The sequence below is a fragment of the Panthera leo genome, chromosome A2 (assembly GCF_018350215.1).
Source record: "Panthera leo isolate Ple1 chromosome A2, P.leo_Ple1_pat1.1, whole genome shotgun sequence".
NCBI lineage: Eukaryota > Metazoa > Chordata > Mammalia > Carnivora > Felidae > Panthera > Panthera leo.
In genome coordinates, this window is record NC_056680.1 from 104,731,533 (window position 1) to 104,752,158 (window position 20,626).

Genomic DNA, 20,626 nt, shown 5'->3' on the forward strand with positions numbered 1-20,626 from the left:
TGGATTTCTTCCACAGAGCTCCTCATTTCCCTGTTAGGCCAGAGCAATGAGCTATCAACCATACCCAGACAAATCTGGATCCAGTTGTGGGCTCAGCCATGTCAGTATGCCAACCAGCGCAATGAGAGTATGAATTACTGCCTTGGAACATTCCAAGACTGTTCACATTCTCAGCCCAAGTCTCTGCCAGATGCAACCGCAGAGATTCAAAAGACCCCCACACTACCCTAAGCCATAAGATCCCTGTCATATAGCATCATTGATCTTCTTTTACTCCCTCTCCATCATTATTCTTGGCCAATAATTAGGGGAATATGTGGCTTTAATTTTTTTTCCATAACAAGCGAGTTAAGTTTTGCTTAGTAGCTGAATAGTAGAATGTTCCATATATAATGGAGTAAAAAGTTTTAGGAACACCAGATATATAATGGAATGGAATCCCATGCGTGCAACATTGTGTGATTAAGAATGCAGTATCAGAATAGAAGCTTAAGGAGCAAAGCATGATGGTGTAACTTTTTCGGCATAGTTTTTTTTTTTTTTTTAATGCATGGTTTTAAAAAAAACAGCTTTATTGAGATATAATTTATATGCATGTACTTTACAATTTAAATGCATACAACCCAATGGTTTTTAGTATATTTACATAGTTGTGCAACCATTCACCAAATCAAATTTTAGAACATTTTTATCATCTTCCTAAAAAGACTTACACACTTTGGCAGTCATTTCCCACCAGCGTCCCCTCATTTCCCCTCTCCCCTTCTGCTGCCCAGCCCTAGACAACCACTAATCTACTTTCTTTAGAGGTATGCCTACGTCTGCCAATTCTGGGCATTTCACACACATAGAATCATACAATATATGGCCATTTGTGACTGGCTTCTTTTGTTTGCATAATCTTTTCAAAGTCAATCCATGTTTAACATACATTAATGCTTCATTGCTTTCTGTTGACACATATTTGATTGAATGGATAGGAATATATCATATTTTGTTTATTCATTTACCAGTTTTTGTACATTTGGATTGTTTCAAGTTTTTGGCTATTGTGAATAATGCTATGATGAACATTCATGTACAAGTCTTTGTGTGAACATGTTTTCGATTTTCTTTAGTTTATTATGTAGGAGTTGAATTGTTGGGTTACTCCGTGTTTAACATTTGGAGGAACAATTGTACTATTTTCCAAAGTAGGCATACCATTCTAAGTTCTCACCAGCTATGTATGAGAATTCCAATTTCTCTATAGCCTCAGGAAAATGTTATTGTCTGTCTTTTTTATTATAACCATTTCCTAGTGGTTGTAAAATAGTATCTCATTGTGGTTTTGATTTACATTTCCCCAGTGACAAATGATTTTGAATCTTTTTTTCATGTTCTTAGCCATTTGTATATATTTTGGGGGAGAAATGTCTATTAAAATTAATCCCTATATTTAATTGGGATGTTGCCTTTTTTTTATTATTAAGTTGTCAGAGTTCTTTATATTTTGTGGATTCTAGACGTTTATCAGATTGATTTACAAATATTTCTCCTGGCGTGTGTTTTCTTTCTTCATAATATCTTATGCAGCAAAAAAGTTTTTAAGTTTGATGAAGTCAAACTTACCTATTTTGCCTTTTGTCACATGTGTTTTGATGCCATTTATAGTTTTAGTTTTTAGAGTGAAACCTATGATTCAGTTTTAGTTAATTTCTGAATGTGTGTAGGGTGGTGTGAGGTAGGCGTTTAATTTCTTTCTTTGGCATGTGGGTGTCTGTTGTGATTTTAACATATGTAAATGGTGCTCAACGTGGAAGTGATCATCTTTTTTTTTTTTTTTTTTTTGACAGAGAGAGAGAGACAGAGAGGGAGACAGAGAGACAGAGAGAGAAAGCGCATGAACATGCAGAGAGCAGGGGAGGGAGACAGAGAGAGAATACCAAGCAGGCTTCGCACTGTCAGCATGGAGCCTGACACAGGGCTTGAACCCATGAGACATAAGATAATGACATGAGCGGAAACCAATTGCTGGATGCTTAACTAAGAGAATCATCCAGGTGCTCTGTGATTGCCTTTTTTTGAGATCACCTGAGGTCTTTAATTCTCTCAATAGAACTCAATAGTCATACGATGACAAGGTGTACACACCATTGTATATTCTGTATCAAATTCATAATTGAAAAAAAAAAAGTTTTAGGACAGGTTGCGGCTTGCTTATTTTGTCACGTTATAGAAAATCTAATGCCACAGAAGGACTTGGAGCACAGCAGGAATAGAAACCTCTACTTTCTAAGTCACTTCTTTGTTTTAATGCTTGGAAAAACTCATTTGGCTATTCCTATATTGAGCCCAGAATTCAGAAAGTTTTTTCTGCTCAAATGGCAATAAGAAACTTTATAGCAATCAAGGATAAAAGTGAAAATAAGTGTCATTTGACCTGCTTTGGAAAGGTATGTTTATTTAGTAGTTCTTGTTTTTCTTCCACGTTTATGATGTAGACTCTTAATTTTTTAAAATTTTATTTAATTATATTTTTATTTTAGAAAGAGAGAGAACATGAGTGGCAGAGAGGGGCAGAGGGAGGGAGGGAGAGAGAGAGAGAGAGAGAGAGAGAGAAAGAGAATCTTAAGCAGGCTCCATGCTCAGTATGGACACAACATGGGGCTCCATCCCATGACCCTGGGATCATGACCTGAGCCAAAATCAAGAGTTGGAGGTTCAACTGACTGAACCACCCAGTCACTTGTTAAATTTTTGAATATTTATTTATTTATTTATTTATGCAGACTCTTAAATTCAAATCAAAGGAATTAAGCTTCCTTACATGAAGATTTAAAAAGGTCCGACTTTGTGCTCATAAAAAGGACAATGAATCTTTTTAAAGGAAATATATGTCTATCAAGTCAGTTTTAATATTTTTTCCTTTCTATTCAGAACAGCATCAATACTGGGGATTGAAGGTGCTAAATTTTCAGGAAAGAAGCTAATAACATTTGGATGATGCAAAATTAACTATTAAAAAAAGCACATTATTATTATTATTTTTGAAAAGCATATTAAATGAGGTTTCATATATAGAAGGTAAAGGTGATCAGTACAAATCATCAATGTCCAGGCCATTTAAAATGACTTCAACAGATAATATTTGGTGAAACAATTCCACACAAATGACTTAATGTTTGAATACATCAAATATTTTACCCCCAGAGTCAATAGAATTCATTGAGTGTTATATAAATCATTCAAGTCCAATGTCTGCATGGATTCCAAATGACTATCCAGGGAACACAAAGATACTGGACCAGAGGCAGCAATCCATCATGAATCAATTTAGCCTTCACTTGCCTAACGTTCAGTCTTAAATAGATATTCTTCCATCCTCTCTGTTATTGACAGTGATTAACCCAAGAAGTTTTAGTCTGGTATTTCAATAAGCTTGGATAAACATATACATCTCTCTCTTCTCTCTCTCTCTCATCTATCTAATTATCTATGTTTTTTTTTCTTTTTTTGTAGTTTTGTCATGAAGTTTCCATCCTGCTTTTATATCCATTGTAACCACTGAGAGTGATTTTGCTCTAATTTATTTCCCTCTGGCTGTCAGAGAGGCAGGGTGAGGTGGAACTGGTGATTATCCTTAAGATACTGGGGGATAACATGCAATTATGCCAGTTAGCATGGACTTCAGCCAGCTTGTGCCACTTTCTTTCAGCGGGGGTTTATTTTTAGGTAGTAAGCCTTTGCGCACAATGTTAACTTGTTCACTCGGGAGAAAAGAAATCAGAGAAGTCCTGGAGTGGAATTAAATTTGATGAATCAGCACCACTTATGAGAAGTAGTGAAGCAAAAAAACAAAAATAATTTAGCAAAATGGCTTTTGAAATGATTAAAATTAATTATAGCCTCTGGCCAAAGTTTCACCCTAAGCCAAGGCGCCTTACGTCTCCCCTCCTTCATCCAAATCAGCTTGCCAAGCATTTACTCTTGAACACTCCATTCTACCCTACCCAACCTTCCCTAGTAATGCCCTTGTCCCCTAGGCTGGCTGCCTGTTGTTCCTGGAGGGACCCTTCACTTCCCGTACAGCACTCCCTGTGGTTCTATGACAGCTTAAGATTTATTTCAACTCTGCTCTAGGTGTTTCGTTTCCTATTGTTCACATTCTGATTTTCTCTATCATGAACTGAATCTGGAAAGGCAAATTGGATCAGAAAATAGTGGAGATGGTGCCATAACAAGTCCTTAGAAGAATTACTTTAAGACAGGTAAGTTCTTGTCCTCCATGAAGCCAAACCCCTCTTTGCCAATGAATAAGACTGGCTATACTTAGAATTAAGTAACACACTCTTGTTCAAAAATCCTTTCTGAGAAATCCAGTAAAGGCCTTTTTAACAAAATTGCTGTGAAACTTTTGCTTTCATACACATAAATTTTATAAGAAATTGAATTGTTTGTGTAAATATAATACCCATGCTGCTTCTGGTTGAGTATTTATGACAAATAATGACTGTGCTATCTATCCCTTATGTCCATGTTACTTCCTAATTCCAGGTGACTTTGCAGTAATAGAGTTTTCTTTGACAACACACCTACATTTTGTTATTATGTTGGTGATTAATGTCTCAAAGGATACAGTTTTGGAGGGCAGACCCAGACATTATCATTACTGATGTTGGCCCAAGACCTTTCAAGAGATAATGGTGTTTTGGGATGCATGCTGAGCAGTTAAAATATAGCCATCAAATAAATTATAGAATTAGAAAGAAGCTGATAGATCTAGGTTCCTTATGTTCCACGTGAGAAAAATAAAGTTTAAGGCTTGACCAAGTAACAGAGCAAAGCAGGGATCAAAACCCAGGCCTCCTGGTTTGCAGCTCAAGCAGTGGTAGAGTTCTGGCTCTTCCGTGTTCGTCCATAGACCCCCAGTGCTAGCCATGCATCCACACTATATTTGAGAACCCTACTCCTTCCTTGGGGCCGGGGCCAAGGACAAGATGTATGGTTATTGAGAGGTCTCTAAAAGTTCTATAACAAATGAGAATTGTGATTTTTCCACAGGAAGATTTGGGGAATCTATAGTAGCTACACAGGAGAGTAGGATTGGTTAGTACAAAAGACTCTAGAATTCATAGTTTCCATTATATAGGATCAAAAAATACTGTTAAAGGAAAAACCTGGGACACAATAGATTTCCTGAGTCTTTTTTGTAGTTGTCGTGTGGTTTGTTCTGGTTTGTTTTAAGGCTAATTCTGGTCTCATCTACTATCTAGTACCTCTCTCAATAATTAACTTTCTGTCATAAGGTCGATTCTGGTCTCCTCACAAGTCTAGTATCTTTGTTAGAAATTTGGGATTACTCAGGCACCTGCGTGAATCAGTCAATTAAATGTCTGACTTTTAATTTCAGCTCAGGTCATGATTTCAAGGTTCGTGGGACCGAGCCCTGCATTGGGCTCTGTGCTGACAGTATGGAGCCTGCTTGGGATTTTCTCTCTCCCCCTCTTTCTCTGCCTCTCCCCTGCTTGTGCTCTCTGTCTTTCTGTCTCTCTCTCAAAATAAATAAATAAATATTTACAAAAATTAAGTAAGCAAATTTAGTGTTTTATTAATTTGGGAAAGTATCATTTATTGGCCTCTAATAATTAAAAATGTATTTATGTATAATTACGTATGTGCTATATCAATATAGGTTCATTCATTCATTGCAGATGAAGCTAAAGTCTATTGTTAACACATCCATATTCACTTCTCAGACATGGCAACTATTATCAGTTTGGTGAGGGTTCTTTCAGAATTTTTTGTATGCATATACAAATTCTTCTTTTAGAATTTACATTACAGCTTAGTGTACATTTTTTTTTTTTTTTTTTGCTGTTTCTTTTCCTTTTGTCCCCCAACCACATCTTAGATATTTCTCTATGTTAGTGATATAGGAGATACAGCATAGTTTATTTAACAATCCTCTACTTATGGACATTTAGGTGATTTCTGACTGTTTTTTGTTTGTTTGTTTTAAAATTGAAATATAATTGGCATAAAATATCCTAACAGTTTCAGGTGTATATCATAGTGATTTTATATTTTTAGACATAATGAAATGATTCCTCAGAAGTCTAGTTACCATCTGTTATCATATGAAGTTTTACAATATTATTGACTCTATTCCCTGTGACTTATTTATTTTATAACTGGAAGTTTGTACCTCTTAATCCCCTTCACCTATTTCACCTGTCCCCTCAACCTTTCCCCTCCTGCTCACCAACAATTTCTTGTATTTATGAGTCTGTTTCTTTTTTTTTTTTTTAGATTCCACATATATAGTATTTGTCTTTCTCTGTCTGAGTTATTTCACCTAGCATAATACCTTCTAGGTTCATCCATGTTGTAGCAGATGGCTTCATTTTATGGCTGAGTAATATTCCATTGTGTGTGTGTGTGTGTGTGTGTGCGTGCATCACCGCTTCTTCATCCATTCATTTATCAATGGACACTTAGTTTACTATCGTATGTCAGCTATTGTAAATAATACAATATCAATGAGCTGACTGCTACTGTTTTCTTCTGGAAGTTTTATGGTTTCACATCTTACATTCAAGTCTTTATCCATATTAAATGTATTTCCATATATGGTGTAGGATAGTGGTCCAGTTTCATTGTTTTGCATGTGGCTCTCGTGTTTCCCTAACAGCATTTACTGAAGAGGCTTTTTCCCATTGTATGTTCTTGCATTCTTTACTGTAAATTAATTGACTGCATATGCGTAGGTTTATTTCTGGGCTCTCTATTCTATTCTATTGATTTATGTGCCTTATGCTGTTTTGATTACTCTAGCTTTGCAGTATAGATTCTTTCTAATTCTTAGCAATTGTAGACAGTGCTGTAGTTTACATCCCATATGGGCCTTTTTGTTCTTTTTTTTTATAATTGTATTTTTTAAATTTTAATTTCAGTTAACATAGAGCGTTATATTAGTTACAGGTGTACAATATGGTGATTCAACAGTTCTATGTATTACTCAGTGCTCAACAAGATAAGCGTACTCTTAATGCCCTTCACCTATTTCCGGGCCTTTTTGTTCTTATGTGACTTTGTTGGTACGTGTACACGTACACATACAAAGAGTTGTTCATCATACAGTGAGCACAAGTTCTTATTTTAACAGACACTGCAGATGCCCCTCCAGGTGGCTGTGTTACAGAGAATGTATATGAGGGTGTTGGGTCCCCTTCACTTTTAGCTATTCTTAGTGTTTTAAAAATTTGTGAGTGCTGACAAATTTGTGTTGCTCTTGAGATTAAGCAAAATTTTTTGCTATCCCACTGTTGTCTATAGTCTTTGCTAAACACTATAGTGTTTTTAATACAGTATGATATTCCTCTTTTCATTTTGTTGATTGTGTCCTTTGCAGTGCAGAAGCTTTTTATCTTGATGAAGTCCCAATAGTTCATTTTTGCTTTTAATTCCCTTGCCTTTGGAGATGTGTCGAGTAAGAAGTTGCTGCAGCTGAGGTCAGAGAGGTTTTTTCCTGCTTTCTCCTCTAGGGTTTTGATGGTTTCTTGTCTCCATTCAGGTCCTTCATCCACTTTGAGTTTATTTTTGTGAATGGTGTGAGAAAGTGGTCTAGTTTCATTCTTCTGCATGTTGCTGTTCAGTTCTCCCAGCACCCTTTGTTAAAGAGACGGTCTTTTTCCATTGGATAGTCTTTCCTGCTTTGTCAAAGATTAGTTGGCCATACGTTTGTGGGTCCAATTCTAGAGTCCCTATTCTATTCTATCCCAAGGGATACCGGAGTGCTGATACATAGGGGCAATTGTACCCCAATGTTTATAGCAGCACTTTCAACAATAGCCAAATTATGGAAAGAGCCTAAATGTCCATCAACTAATGAATGAATAATGAAATTGTGGTTTATATACACAATGGAATACTACTTGGCAATGAGAAAGAATGAAATATGGCCATTTGTAGCAACATGGATGGAACTGGAGAGTATTATGCTAAGTGAAATAAGTCAAGCAGGGAAAGGCAGATCCCATATGTTTTCACTCATATGTGGATCCTGAGAAACTTAACAGAAGACCAGTGGGGAGGGGAAGGGGAAAAAAAAGTTACAGAGAGGGAAGGAGGCAAACCATAAGAGACTCTTAAATACCGAGAATAAACTGAGGGTTGATGGGGGGTGGGGGAGAGGGGAAAGTGGGTGATGGGCATTGAGGAGGGCACCTGTTGGGATGAGCACTGGGTGTTGTAGGGAAACCAATCTGACAATAAATTATATATATATATAAAAGTATGTGTATATATATGTATGTGTATATATATATGTATATATGTATATATAAAAGTATATTTCTCTTTATTCCTGGTTTGCTAAGATATTTTCTTGTTTTGTATGAAGGGACATCGAAGTATATTGAATTCTTTTATTCTGCCCCAACTTCTATGATAAAAACAATTTATTCTCTAAATTTTAATGTAGATATTACAGTAACACATTTTCTCATACTAAATAAACCATTTTTTCTTTTTTTTTTTTAGAATAGACTCTAAACAGTGATGATATAGTAATTTGTATGTTACTGTATTCAGTTTGCTAATATTTTATTCAGGATTTTTGAATCTGTTGTTCAAAACATTCTTCTCTTATGCAGTCCTTATGTGATTTTGGGTCCAGTGTAGGAAAGCCTCATAAATGAAGTTTTGGGTGACTTTTTCTGTTTTTCTATAATTTGGAAAATTGTATCAGGTAAGGATTAATTTTTCTCTTGTCAGTTTAATAAAACTAGTGACAATATCAGATTTTATTTTTGTTTATCCTTTCCACTGTTTTTCTTTTTAAGATTTAGTAACTATTTCAAAATTAAAAACTCTTATTTTTCGGTATTCTATTACTGATGTTTTATTAGACCAAATTTCCCCACTCTTAGTTTATTGCTTCTCTTTCTTTCATAGTATTGGCTTTCCCTGAATGATTGGAAATTCTTGGCTGGAGAGTTATCTTCTTCCTTGAGGTTTCCTATTGGACTATCTATTAGTTCTAACACTATTTTTGTAGAGCAGGTACAATGATCAAGTAGTGGTTGGGAGATTTAAAACCTTTAATATATGCATTTTAATTTTAATTTTTGCAATGCGGTGCATGATTCTGTTCACCTAGATTAAGTTAGGCAGGTGTGGCTTCATGTGTGGCTTTCCTGCTGTGACATAAAAACTAAATTTACGAAACAGGCCACCAGTGGTGGTGATGAGAGATGAGACAGGCCAAGAGGGATGGCAGTTTGTGAAACTCCACAGATTAAGTTTTTCTTCTACTCTATCTATATCCTCAGGTTGATGTGGTTTATTGTGTAAGAGATTACCAAATGCCATTTAGAAGTAAGACTTTTGACTAAGGTGGATAATCAATCAGGGCAGGAAAAAATAAAAGTTATTGTAAAGAATGATAATAACAGGTATTGGTTAAATTTTGGGAAAATAGCCTCAGAAAGCGCTGTATGTAATTTGATATATTTTTGTGTTCAATTTGGTGATATGTATCAAATCGTTAAATCTGGGAATAAGCCAGGCAATCCTATATCTAAACGCTTATTTGAAGGAAATAATCAGAAAAATGCTCAAAGATGAATTCTGAAAATGTTTACCAAAGCATTATTAAGAATGGTTAATAAACTTAAAACAGCCTAAAAGACCAAAGATAGGGGATGATTAAATCAGAATATTAATAAGATTTTATCAAATAAAAACTCCAGTGGCTTATTTTGTTTTGTAAATGCATAATAAGATGTTCCACATTTGAAAGTTCATGATTCGAATTAGCATACTGAACACTCTGAGAAGTCCTGCAATTAAAACTTTTACAACTGTTTCCACTTTGTTTGATCCACATGACTCTATTCTCCCTTCTTGTAATTTAGAACATCTTGGAACACTTTCAGAAAGTAGTTTGGAAAAAAGTGTTAAAAAGTTTGTGTTAGATCCATTTAATAAAACATTACTCACTAATAAAGAATTTAATGAGGCATGTTTACTGACTTAGAAAGTTAAAAAAAAATAAATAAGTTTTAGTAATATATATAACCATATTACTGACTGTATATATGTATGTATTGTATAGGATATATACATTACATATATGTTATATATCATATATAACATGGACTATATATTAAGGAAAATGAAGCATATATAGAATGATACTATTATGTCAAATATCTCCGTCTAACAAGTTCATAGGAGCGTTCTGGAAGAATATACATTATAAGGTTAATGTGGCAAAGAAATCATGAATAATTTTATTTTTATATTTCTTTTTAAAATTTCTTCAAAAAATTTTACACGAGGGATATATTATTTTGTGGCCAGAAGAAAACATTAAACATCCTATGGAAGTTTAGAGGTAGTTTTCCTCAAGGGCTTAACATTTTATTGTAAGAGAGTTTAGAAAACATATTTGAATGATAATAGCATTACTAGAGTAGTAAGTACATGACATCTTTGAGTAGATATACAATGCAGTTAGGGTAGACTACCCTTATTTATACGTAAAATGTTGATTTTTAGAAATTCAAGTAAGTACTATAGTGATTTTTTTTTTACTCCAAGCGTACTTGAATAATTAATTAATCTCCACATTCAGAATTAATGGTAAATAAAAACTTGCAGTATTCAATAATATATGTCAGTTTACTTTGGCTTTGGATAAAAAGAAAAAAAAATTCTTCAAGCTTAAGTAAGTTATATTATTCAATTATAACAATTAAAATGCCATCATTAGCATCACTCACTTCTTCACTAAGTTCACTACTCTGTGTGAACTTGGTTTTGTTCAAAGTGCACGGCCAATGGCTCCAACCACAGTAAAATGTTTTTCGGGCTCTTTCTCACAACTTTGTACTTTGATTTGATCCTTCTGTTCTTTGAGCCAAATCTTCTCTTTTCATATTCCTCAAAGTTTATCCCATATAGGAGTCCTTTGAAGTCAAAGGCAAACAAGATTTGGATAACCTTATTTTTCCACATCTGAGTTTTGTTTTTAAGGCATGTTTTTTTTTTTTTTTTTTTTTTTTTTTTTTTTTTTTTTTCTGTCCAGATGAGGTTTGCTAAGGACCAGATGTATTCTCAAGGCTCAGGTAGGTATGCACCCAACCAAACAGCCCCCGGTGGTTCCCAGTGATTTTCTGGAATGAAAGAATAGGAGAGATGGACATATATATGTTTATATGTTTCCTGTAAGGTCAACAGAAGAAAAGTCATAAATGTGTTGCCTGAAGAAAACCTAGAGGTCAAGATAGGGAAAGACCTCTTCCCAGAGCTACACATTCTTTCCTAAGATTTTTTATCCTGGTAAAATTGGTGGAATAAAAATTTTAGCAGGTGACCAGGTTTATTAAACTATTTTCCCATTGTTGATCATTTATCATTTTGTCTTTATTCTCAGGTGATTCCATTTCCATCTATAGAAAGTTAATAAATACCTATTAACAACTATTTTATTAGTTGTACATTTGTGGGGCTTACTTATTAGTAACTGAGAAATCCTTAGTTTCAGTATGAGGAACTGTTTGAAATTAACATGCATTGCAAACGAAGATAAATTAGATATAACTAAGTGAATTGGAATCCTGCCCATTTTGTTCTCATAATTCTTTCTTACTGTATGTTCCCTTCTCTTCCCTCATTAGGATAAAAAATATTTTCTTTTGAATTTTTCATTCGTGTCACTGAAGAAATTTCCTAATGTCTGTGCCACTTGTTTTGCTCTCCAGAAATCTTTGGCCTATTTGGAGACTGTGTTTTGGAATTAATAATGACATTTGTTACCAGGTTTTTAAAATGGTGCTGCAGATGGCTGGAGTGGGCAAACATGTAACCACAAAACACACAAGATTTCCACAAATTGCATTAAAAACAGCCAAGGTGTTTTTCCAATCCCCAAACAATTGTCAATTGCTTTTCCCACCTTAGTAGTGTGTAGAATGAAAATTTTTATGTAAAACATTCAAAACTTGGTATTTAAAATGATTTTTTTAAATTTTTCCAATTTAGGAGATTTTCTATGTGATAAATAATAATATTCTGGTAACTTGTAAGTTTTCCTTTTGAGTAAGTTTAGACCATTTGTGATAGTTACATCATTACTATATGATTGCACACATAGCCTGTATCCATGCACAAAAAAGTCAAAAGCTTCTACCTGAGAAAGTTCTCAATTGATGCATTAATTTCATCATATTCATTACTTATTTCTTTTTATTTTTGTCCAAATTGAGATAATTCTACCCTTGGAGAAGACTTAAAAATTAATGCAAATTATAAGAATTTTGCAAAGATGCACAGGAAACTGTAAACAGTGTTTACCTCTGTGGGATAAAACTGCAGGGTTGTTTTGGGTAAAAGGGACTTTTTTTTTTTGCTTTTTACCCTCTGAACAGTTTGAGATTTTTACTATGAAGATTTTACTATTATAATGAAATAAATTAAAAAGTTATCCTGGTGCGCTATTGAATTATTTCAGAGAAGAGAAAACATAGTACGTGCTAACCCTTTATTGGACTTCAAGAAACCAAGCATAATTATATTTTAATTTAAGTAGTTGCCATTTGGGGCAGGTTTGCGGAAATCTACTTGTAAATAGGGGAAAGTTCTTTCATGAAGACATATGTGGATTTCATATCAAAGGACTTCTCTCCCATTCCATATCCACACAGTACCGGAAATGAAATTTGTAGAGGCTGTGTCATATAGAGCCTACACCTCAGTCAATATAAGTGATATTATTGCTTAATATTTATAACTTTTCTGGTATCCTGCTGTAGGGGAGAAAAAATAATTCCCCCCACCCCCCACCTTTCTGAGTTCTTAGCTGAGGTCCCTATGGTAAAATCCAGACCAACAAGGGAAAAATAAATTTATTAACACATACAAGTTGCATATACATGAGAGATGCCCAGGAAAAAGTGAGTAACTCATAGGATTCAGGCTTAAATACTATCTTAGTAGGGAAATGGGAGTATAGGCCTTTTAAGGGAGAATAAATGATTTTTGGAAAGATGAATGTGCCCTCAGTAAAATACACGGGGGGTATGAGAGTTTGTGAAAATTTTCTGGGTGTCGAATGGACTTCCAGGCTTCTCTCTTGTGGTAAGAGTCAATTCTTTCTGGGTGATGAAATTTCTGGGTAGATTTGGGGACCACTGAGTACCTTTTGAGAATGTGTCTTTAGACAGATAAATGGAGTTCAGAGAAAGCCTCTCCTGCCTTTGCTTTTTTCAAGTGCCTACAGCTCAAAATAATCAATATGGCAAAGTGGCATCTTTCGGGGTGGTACATTGAGCTGCCTTTCGCTGCCCCAGAGAATAATCGTGACTACTTCACAATTACATAATTTAATATCCTTTACTAGAGGCTACCTTCAAACATCAACAAAATGTTGAAGAGAGCTAACTGTGGCTCTCTAGTAAACAAAACCTTATATCCTAAGCATTTTTTTACCCCTATACCTAATGTTAGTTTTCTCCCAGATCCAGAGATCCAATTTTAACCAAAATATAACTTATGGAATATTTTTAGTGCTATTTGAAAGAGTTTGTAAGTGTCTTTAGATTAATTGATGTAATAAATATAAGAAGTAATAGATGCCAAAAAATTTTTTTAAATAAACCTAGTTTAAAAATCCTTCTAATAGGAAAGGGCTAATTCCAAAAGAATTTGCTATTGAATTGGATTTCTTAAAATGCATATAAATTTTTAATTACCATTACAGAAGGATTCTGTATCCAGTCTCCAAATTTAGAAAGCCATCGGTGTTGGATCTAAGTTCACATTTATTAATAAAAGCTTCTGAGCAGAAGATGGATAGCTTTAACAGAGGACACTCTCACTACACAGTGCAGTTACTGGGTAGACTTCAGGACCCAAAGAATCATCTGCAGATGTCATATTAGTGTTTATCATCATCAAAGCCTGCATCACTGTATCACATGACTATACCAGTAATACAATGTGTTCTCCATTGAACTTTTTTTGTTTTTTGTTTTTTTTTTTCAGCTACATTTATGGTGAAGGAGAGTACTATGTCTTTGAGTTTGTCTTTCAGATATTGTTACGGTATTAAATGCAATGGCACCTCATTTCATGACACCATGCAATCTGTTAAAAAACCTTAAAGAAAATGAGCATCTCTCAATCAAGGGATATAACCAATTCTATGAAAGTTTTATATTATGCTTTTTAAAAAACTGATGTTACATTTCAAATGTCTTTCAATTACTTCCTTAATTGTCTCTTTTCTCACTTGGAAAGTACATGAGAAATAGGTCACATTTTTAGATATGGAAGGAATGCAAAGCCTATATTTCACGTTAGAATGAAAGTGCTAAAAATTGTCTACACTTATTTTGGTGCTGATATTAAAAATATAGTTATTCGTATGCATGATCATTATCTGTTCTTACACGGGCTTTGTATCTGAATGATTTCCAAAAATACTAGGGGCACAGCATAAATGAAGTTATGAGTTATCTAATTAATGAAGGCAAAAACCTTGTAGTCATTGAATTAATATAGGCCTTGAATTAATATAAATGAAATTTCTCCATTACAGGTGAAGTTTAACCAGCACATCTGAACTTACTCACTTTTCTGCCTGTTTCTTAAGCTAGGTATTTTCTTGAACTTGCTGTGTCTCCTTCCAGATCATTTTATTCTCTAGTCAGAGCTGTTATTTGGTCCCAAATTCCTTAGAAGAGGTTAGTTCGTAATATTTTTTTACTAAGGTTGTCACCTGTATCTGGATTTTACCTGGAAATTATTTTCTCTGAAACAAATAAAATCTTTTTTCAGGATGCTGGGCCTTTGCCATTAAAAAATATGTTCTTCAGAAGAAATAGAAGCTTGAAAGTTATAATTGCAATAATTTCCTTCTTCCTTAAACAAAACCAAAAGAATAATTACTTGCTGAATTATAGACTCAGTTTCTAGTGTAAGACTTACATAAATCTTTTTTTAAAAATAGATTTTATCTTCTCTTTTGACAAAAGATAATACATAGATTCTTTTTCTCACTATTATTTTCTTATGTAATATTCAGTAATTATAATTTTCATAAGGTAATTCAGGAAAGAGGTTTCAAGATCATAGTTTTTCCAAGCACACACACACACACACACACACACACACACACACCCCTCTGATACCCAATAAAAAATGGCTAGGGAAAAATGATTTAAACCCTTTTGTTACAAACAAGCTATTTGTGAACAATTCCCCACCAAAAACATTCCTCTCATTCTGTATCTTCTCTTTACCAGTATCCATATTTTTCATATTTCCCAGAAAAAGATTTCACTAGGTATCATCAATATGGTCAAGATACTAAGGAGAGATATGAAAGGGAGACGCCAAATATCCAAATACAGTATTTTGGAAAGCAGAATACAAACAAACATTTTTTAAAGAATATATATATATATATATATTCTGTATATATATATACAGGCATATTTAAAAGGTATTGCTTTGCATGTAAATACTAATAAAATATGGCCTACCCCATAGAAAAGATGTTTTGACCCAGTAGTACATAGTCAGAATGGTGGCCAGTCGGATCATGTGCATAACCACCAAGGATAATCAACTCTGGTTGTTTAGCTCTAATGATAATATCTCGTCTTTAAGAAGTGCTTTTACAATTTACATAGTTAAATCTCTTATAACATAATAAAATAGTTTTAGTCTCATTTTTGCAAATGAGAAAACAGAGACCTGGGAGATTAAATGTGTTCTTTGGTGTCACTCACCAAGCAAATGGCAGGGCCACACCCGAACTCGAAGCTTGTCTTAAATCTAAAATGTTTGCTTTTTCTTCTATCCGTGCTGTCTCAATCTTGCAATAAAAAGTGCAAAGTCCCTATTAATGATGTGGCAGGTAAATTATTGGCAAGGTCTCTGATTCCTGGGATGTGTATTTTGAGCCCTGTTACCTTTCTCTTCGCAGCCATGGTTAGTTACTGATTAGTTTTATCTGATCTTGCACTGCCCCGTCTGTAGCAGCAGGGAACTTAGTCCTGGCTTTACTTCCTGAGTGGAAGGTGGGACATGAGGTCCAGGTGTCAGTTCCTGGACTTATATGGAAGGGAAAGAAAATGATTAATGTGATTAGGGCTTTTCAAATCTGTACTGTATGGACTGTAGTGACTCAGAATTCTCACCTAGTCCCAACCCTTTTTTTATGGTTTAGGAGAATTCCACCACTCTTGCTTTTTATTATTACCTAAGAAAGAATAGAACTTGTTCTAGGAGTGGAAGGCTGAGGGTTGAAAGATGGAGATCCTTTAGATCAGAGGCAATGTAGTGTTAGGAGCTGATTCTGGAGTCTGGTTCTACTTCTGGCTCTGCTGCTTTCTAATCCTGTGACCTCGATGTTACCTAATGTCTCAGTTTCTCCACCCGTAAGATGGAGATAATAATCATAATCAAAATCTCATAAGGCCATCATCAAGAATAGATGCGCAGCATCTATGAAGTGCATATAAGGGTACTTGACACATAAGCACTACATAAATATTGGGTATCATTTGGCATTGAAGAGCTTTTTCTGCAATTAAAAAAAAAAGTGGCACAGCATATCTTTATGATGCCTGAAGATAATGTTCAAAAGTATAATGAGAGCACCTTTATGTTAAATGTAGCTAGATCATTTCTGGAACAGGATAATCAGGTATAAATCAGAACCAAGTACCTGTACCCAATCAGTGAATATACATAATGGATGTCATTTTGCAGTGGCTGAAATGGTGCGAAGGAAGTGTTGGGTTAATGATTTATAAGTAGTTCATTAAGAAAAAACCTCTCTACTTCAATAAATTTCTCAATCAGTAAGTATGTGTTGGTTTATGACTTTCAAAAGATTGTTAATTTATCGTGCTAAACTCACATGGCAGAGAAATAGAACAGAGGAACTATCTTTGGCGATCGGCAGAGAAATCCAATAGAGAAACTATCTTTGGTGAACTACAGACTCATGACAGTCTAAATGAAGGTGTGGTGTTGTAAAAACTTACATTTTTTTAAAGCTCTATATCTTTCTGTTGGCTCGCTCATCCGAGAACCACGTGAGAGGCAGCACGCTGTGGTCACCATGCTGCAGGGAAAGGACATGGGTTGGCTTCTGTCCTGTCTGAGTTTGAATTCAGCTCTGCCACATGCAAGATGTGTCAGTTTAGACATTCAAACTTCCCCATTCTCAGTTTCCTTATCTGCAGAAGAAGCAGGAGATAATAATACCTACTCCATAGGATTACTTTACTAATTGAATAATCTATGTGAAGCACCTAGATCTGTGGACCGTATAGGTTAGCTCTTTGAAATGAATTGCTTAATGATCCTGTGAATGTGATTTCTGTGCTATTCCCAAGAGAGACACCTGGGGATCATCTTTGATTTATTTTTCACTCTTAAATCACCCCTACCCTACATTCATTTGTTTTGCTAGGGTCTTGTTAGTGATATCTCTCTAATCTATGTTATAACAAGTCTGTCATTTCTTATTTTTTGAAGTTTATCTATTTTGAGAGAGAGAGAGAGAGAGAGAGAGAGAGAGAGACAGAGAGACAGAGAGCATGCATGTGTGGAGGAGGGGTAGAGGGAGAGGGAGAGAGAGAACCCCAAGCAAGCTTTATGTTCAGCACAGGGATTGACACAGGGTCCTTCTAATGACGGTGAGATCATGACCTCAGCCGGAATCAAGTGTCAGATGCTCAACTGACTGAGCCACCCAGGCTCCCCAAGCCTGTCATTTCTGTTCCAATTATATCTTGATGGGGTTTTTCAATAATCTCTTACTTGATCTCCCTTCTAACAAATGTATGTTGTAAGTATTTTAACTCACTATGGGGACAAGGTTTGTGGTTTTTTTTTTATGTTTGTAATCTTAATGCCATCCTAGTGCCTAATACATAGTAGGTACGGAATGCACACACACACACACACACACACACACACACACACACTTTTTGAAAAATTAACAAAAGAATGAAATTCATATCACTGAAATTACTCTCCACTCTATAAAACTGATCACATTATTTCTGGTTGTAACCTTTCGGTGGTTTCCCATTTGTATTAGTTGAGGTTCCCTAGAGAAATAGTGACACATAAAATTCAGTATCAAATCATTGCTCAGAGGATAATATCAAACCCCTGGCAGGGAATCTATGGCCTTCCATGATTTGGTCTCCAACTCTTCAAACTCATCGCCTGCCATTCTGAATCACTCAGAGTGCCAATCATGAGCCATACATCCTAATCCTCTGAGCCAGGACACCTCATGTTTCCTCCACACCAAAAGTCCCCGTGCCATATATCTTTACTTTCTAAAACTCATTTTTAACATTTCCCTCTTTTCTGAAGGCTTTCACGATGGTTTTCATTCTGCTGTCTGTTGGAAGATTATGGCTTCTATGAGTTTGTGCGTCTACTGTTCACATGCCTACTCCTGATATGGAACTCAGCACCATGGTAGTACTTGCTGTGTGGTTTCTTCTAGACTTCTCTGAGAGAAAGACTGCATTTTAGTCATCTTTTTATTTACATCTCTAGGAGACAAGTTCTTTTATTTATTTATTTTTTTGGAAGACATGTTCTTAAAAAGTGCTTGGTTCATACTGTTGAATGTATTCATGGCAAAATGAATTAGTGAGTTGATAATTTTTTAAAATGACACAGAAAATCTTTATTTTCATTTTTATGCTTTTTGGATTTTTTTTCTCTTTATAGAACCCAGAACACAATTTGAGTTGCAGCTATTATAAGGAACCATACATTCCAAACTTCATGGAGTTTGAAAATATCAGCAATAGAGTCTGTCCTTTAAGTATTCAGAGACTTCTATCACATGACAATGTCACCTCTGAGGATAAACCTACTGGTATAGACTGGTTCATTAAAGAGAATAAAACTTCACAGGAGTGAGGAGAGCCTTAGGAAAATGATAGGGGAGACTTATTATCATGAATAATGAGAAAATTGCCATTCTCACAAGTTTTCTTGGTCCATGTGCTAGCAGCTTGATTTTTAAAACTTTCCATATACACATAAATGAAAACATTAAGTTATGAAAGAACTACAGTCTCAAATACCCATGTTAAATGATAAATAACCTATGTAGAGCAGGCAAGCACAAGAGAAAATTTCCAAGTCTAGCAATATGGAAGTTACACAAATATGCCGTTGAGCATTTATATACCAAAATATATGTATGGGGAATTGAAGCCATCAAGCCAAACATATTTAAAACAAACCCAGGACATTGAATAAATTGGTTAATCATTTCATGCTTTATTCTTATCATTTCTGTGCTTTATCAATTCTTATATTTTTGTACTTTAGCTAATGTATAATTGGTGCTGGCTTTCTATTTTCTCCAAAAATTGTACAAGTATAAAAATAATGTTTAAAGTCCCATTCCACTTTAGAGATTAAAAACTTATGTGAGTTGTCCAGAGTTAAGTCTTAGGTGAATGTTGGAAATATTTCTGTGAAGATTCCCTACATTCCGGGTACCATACAGTAGGCTGAAAAGGCATGATAACAAATAAGGTTTTTTGGCCTCTGCAAGTATGAGCTTGAGTTATGTTGTGCGCTTCTGAGACACAAGTTCAGACATTTCTTAGATATTCACACTGCATGTGGGCTGATGTTAAAAGGAAGAGATGACCCTTATTTCTCTTGCCAAGGGTAAGCTTCATGAGGTATAAGGGAATTAAAGAGGATTTTCCTCTCTTCAAGTATCAACTCCTTCTAAAGGAGTATCTTCTCAGGTCATGTAGTTTCCTAGATGGTGCTTTGTTACTCTGAAAACTTCTCATTCCTCATACTTTGGGGGGCAGCACTGACATGAGAGGGGCAGCATGTGTGTTCATTAATACGGGACTTGGAGTAAGATGACCACGTTCAAAATTCAGGGCAAGTTATCTCACCCTTAAGTTTTCATTTCATCACCTTGATTTAATATCCAATATTACCAGTCTCATTGCATTGTTGTGAACTTTAATGAAATTTCTATGTAAGCTGGCACTGAGTAAGTAGACAACAAGCATTGCTTTTAATAGTTATGATTAATTTATTCCCTGTTTGTTTTTCTATTCTTTTATTTCTGTTAACAAGCACTTTGGGGGAAAAGTTAGAGCCTATTTTTTTTTTTTTTTTTTTTTTTTAAATTTTGGTGATTTGGGCAGTTTTTTTGAAACTGTTTATTTTCTGTCAACCTCATTTCTATTTTGTTGCCTTTGTAGAAGAGCAGCTTAAGATCATCCAGTGGTTGTTCCTGCCCATTCAGTGGCCGGGCAGAGGGAGCTGCACACCAGTCTTCAATGGTAGGCTGAGCGCTCCAGTCTTCAGCAGGGAGCTGCTGAGTAGGCACAGAGGGTACCTGCATGCCTTCAGACCGGTCCTCGACTTCAGGTCAAGTCCGGTGAACTCAGGAGCTGAAGTCGTCCCTTTACCCTGAAATCCCTCCTTGGTCCCAACTTTTTCAGCAGCAGCCTGCTCTTCCTTTTCAATGTATTCAGGATCTCTGTAGAAGTAGAGATCAGGCATGCGCAGGCATGGTGACCTGCACGGGCATAAATTCCCCGGCCAGCAT

General features: G+C 35.2%; 1 long non-coding RNA gene across 1 annotated transcript; it reads left to right on the top strand.

Moving 5' to 3' along the window:
- Window positions 1-4,126: 4,126 nt before the first annotated feature.
- On the top strand, window positions 4,127-20,512 carry LOC122213486. The gene is made up of 3 exons (XR_006199538.1): window positions 4,127-4,250; window positions 11,075-11,114; window positions 20,277-20,512. It is a non-coding gene; the product is annotated as an uncharacterized LOC122213486 (long non-coding RNA).
- The last annotated feature ends 114 nt before the right edge of the window (window positions 20,513-20,626 follow it).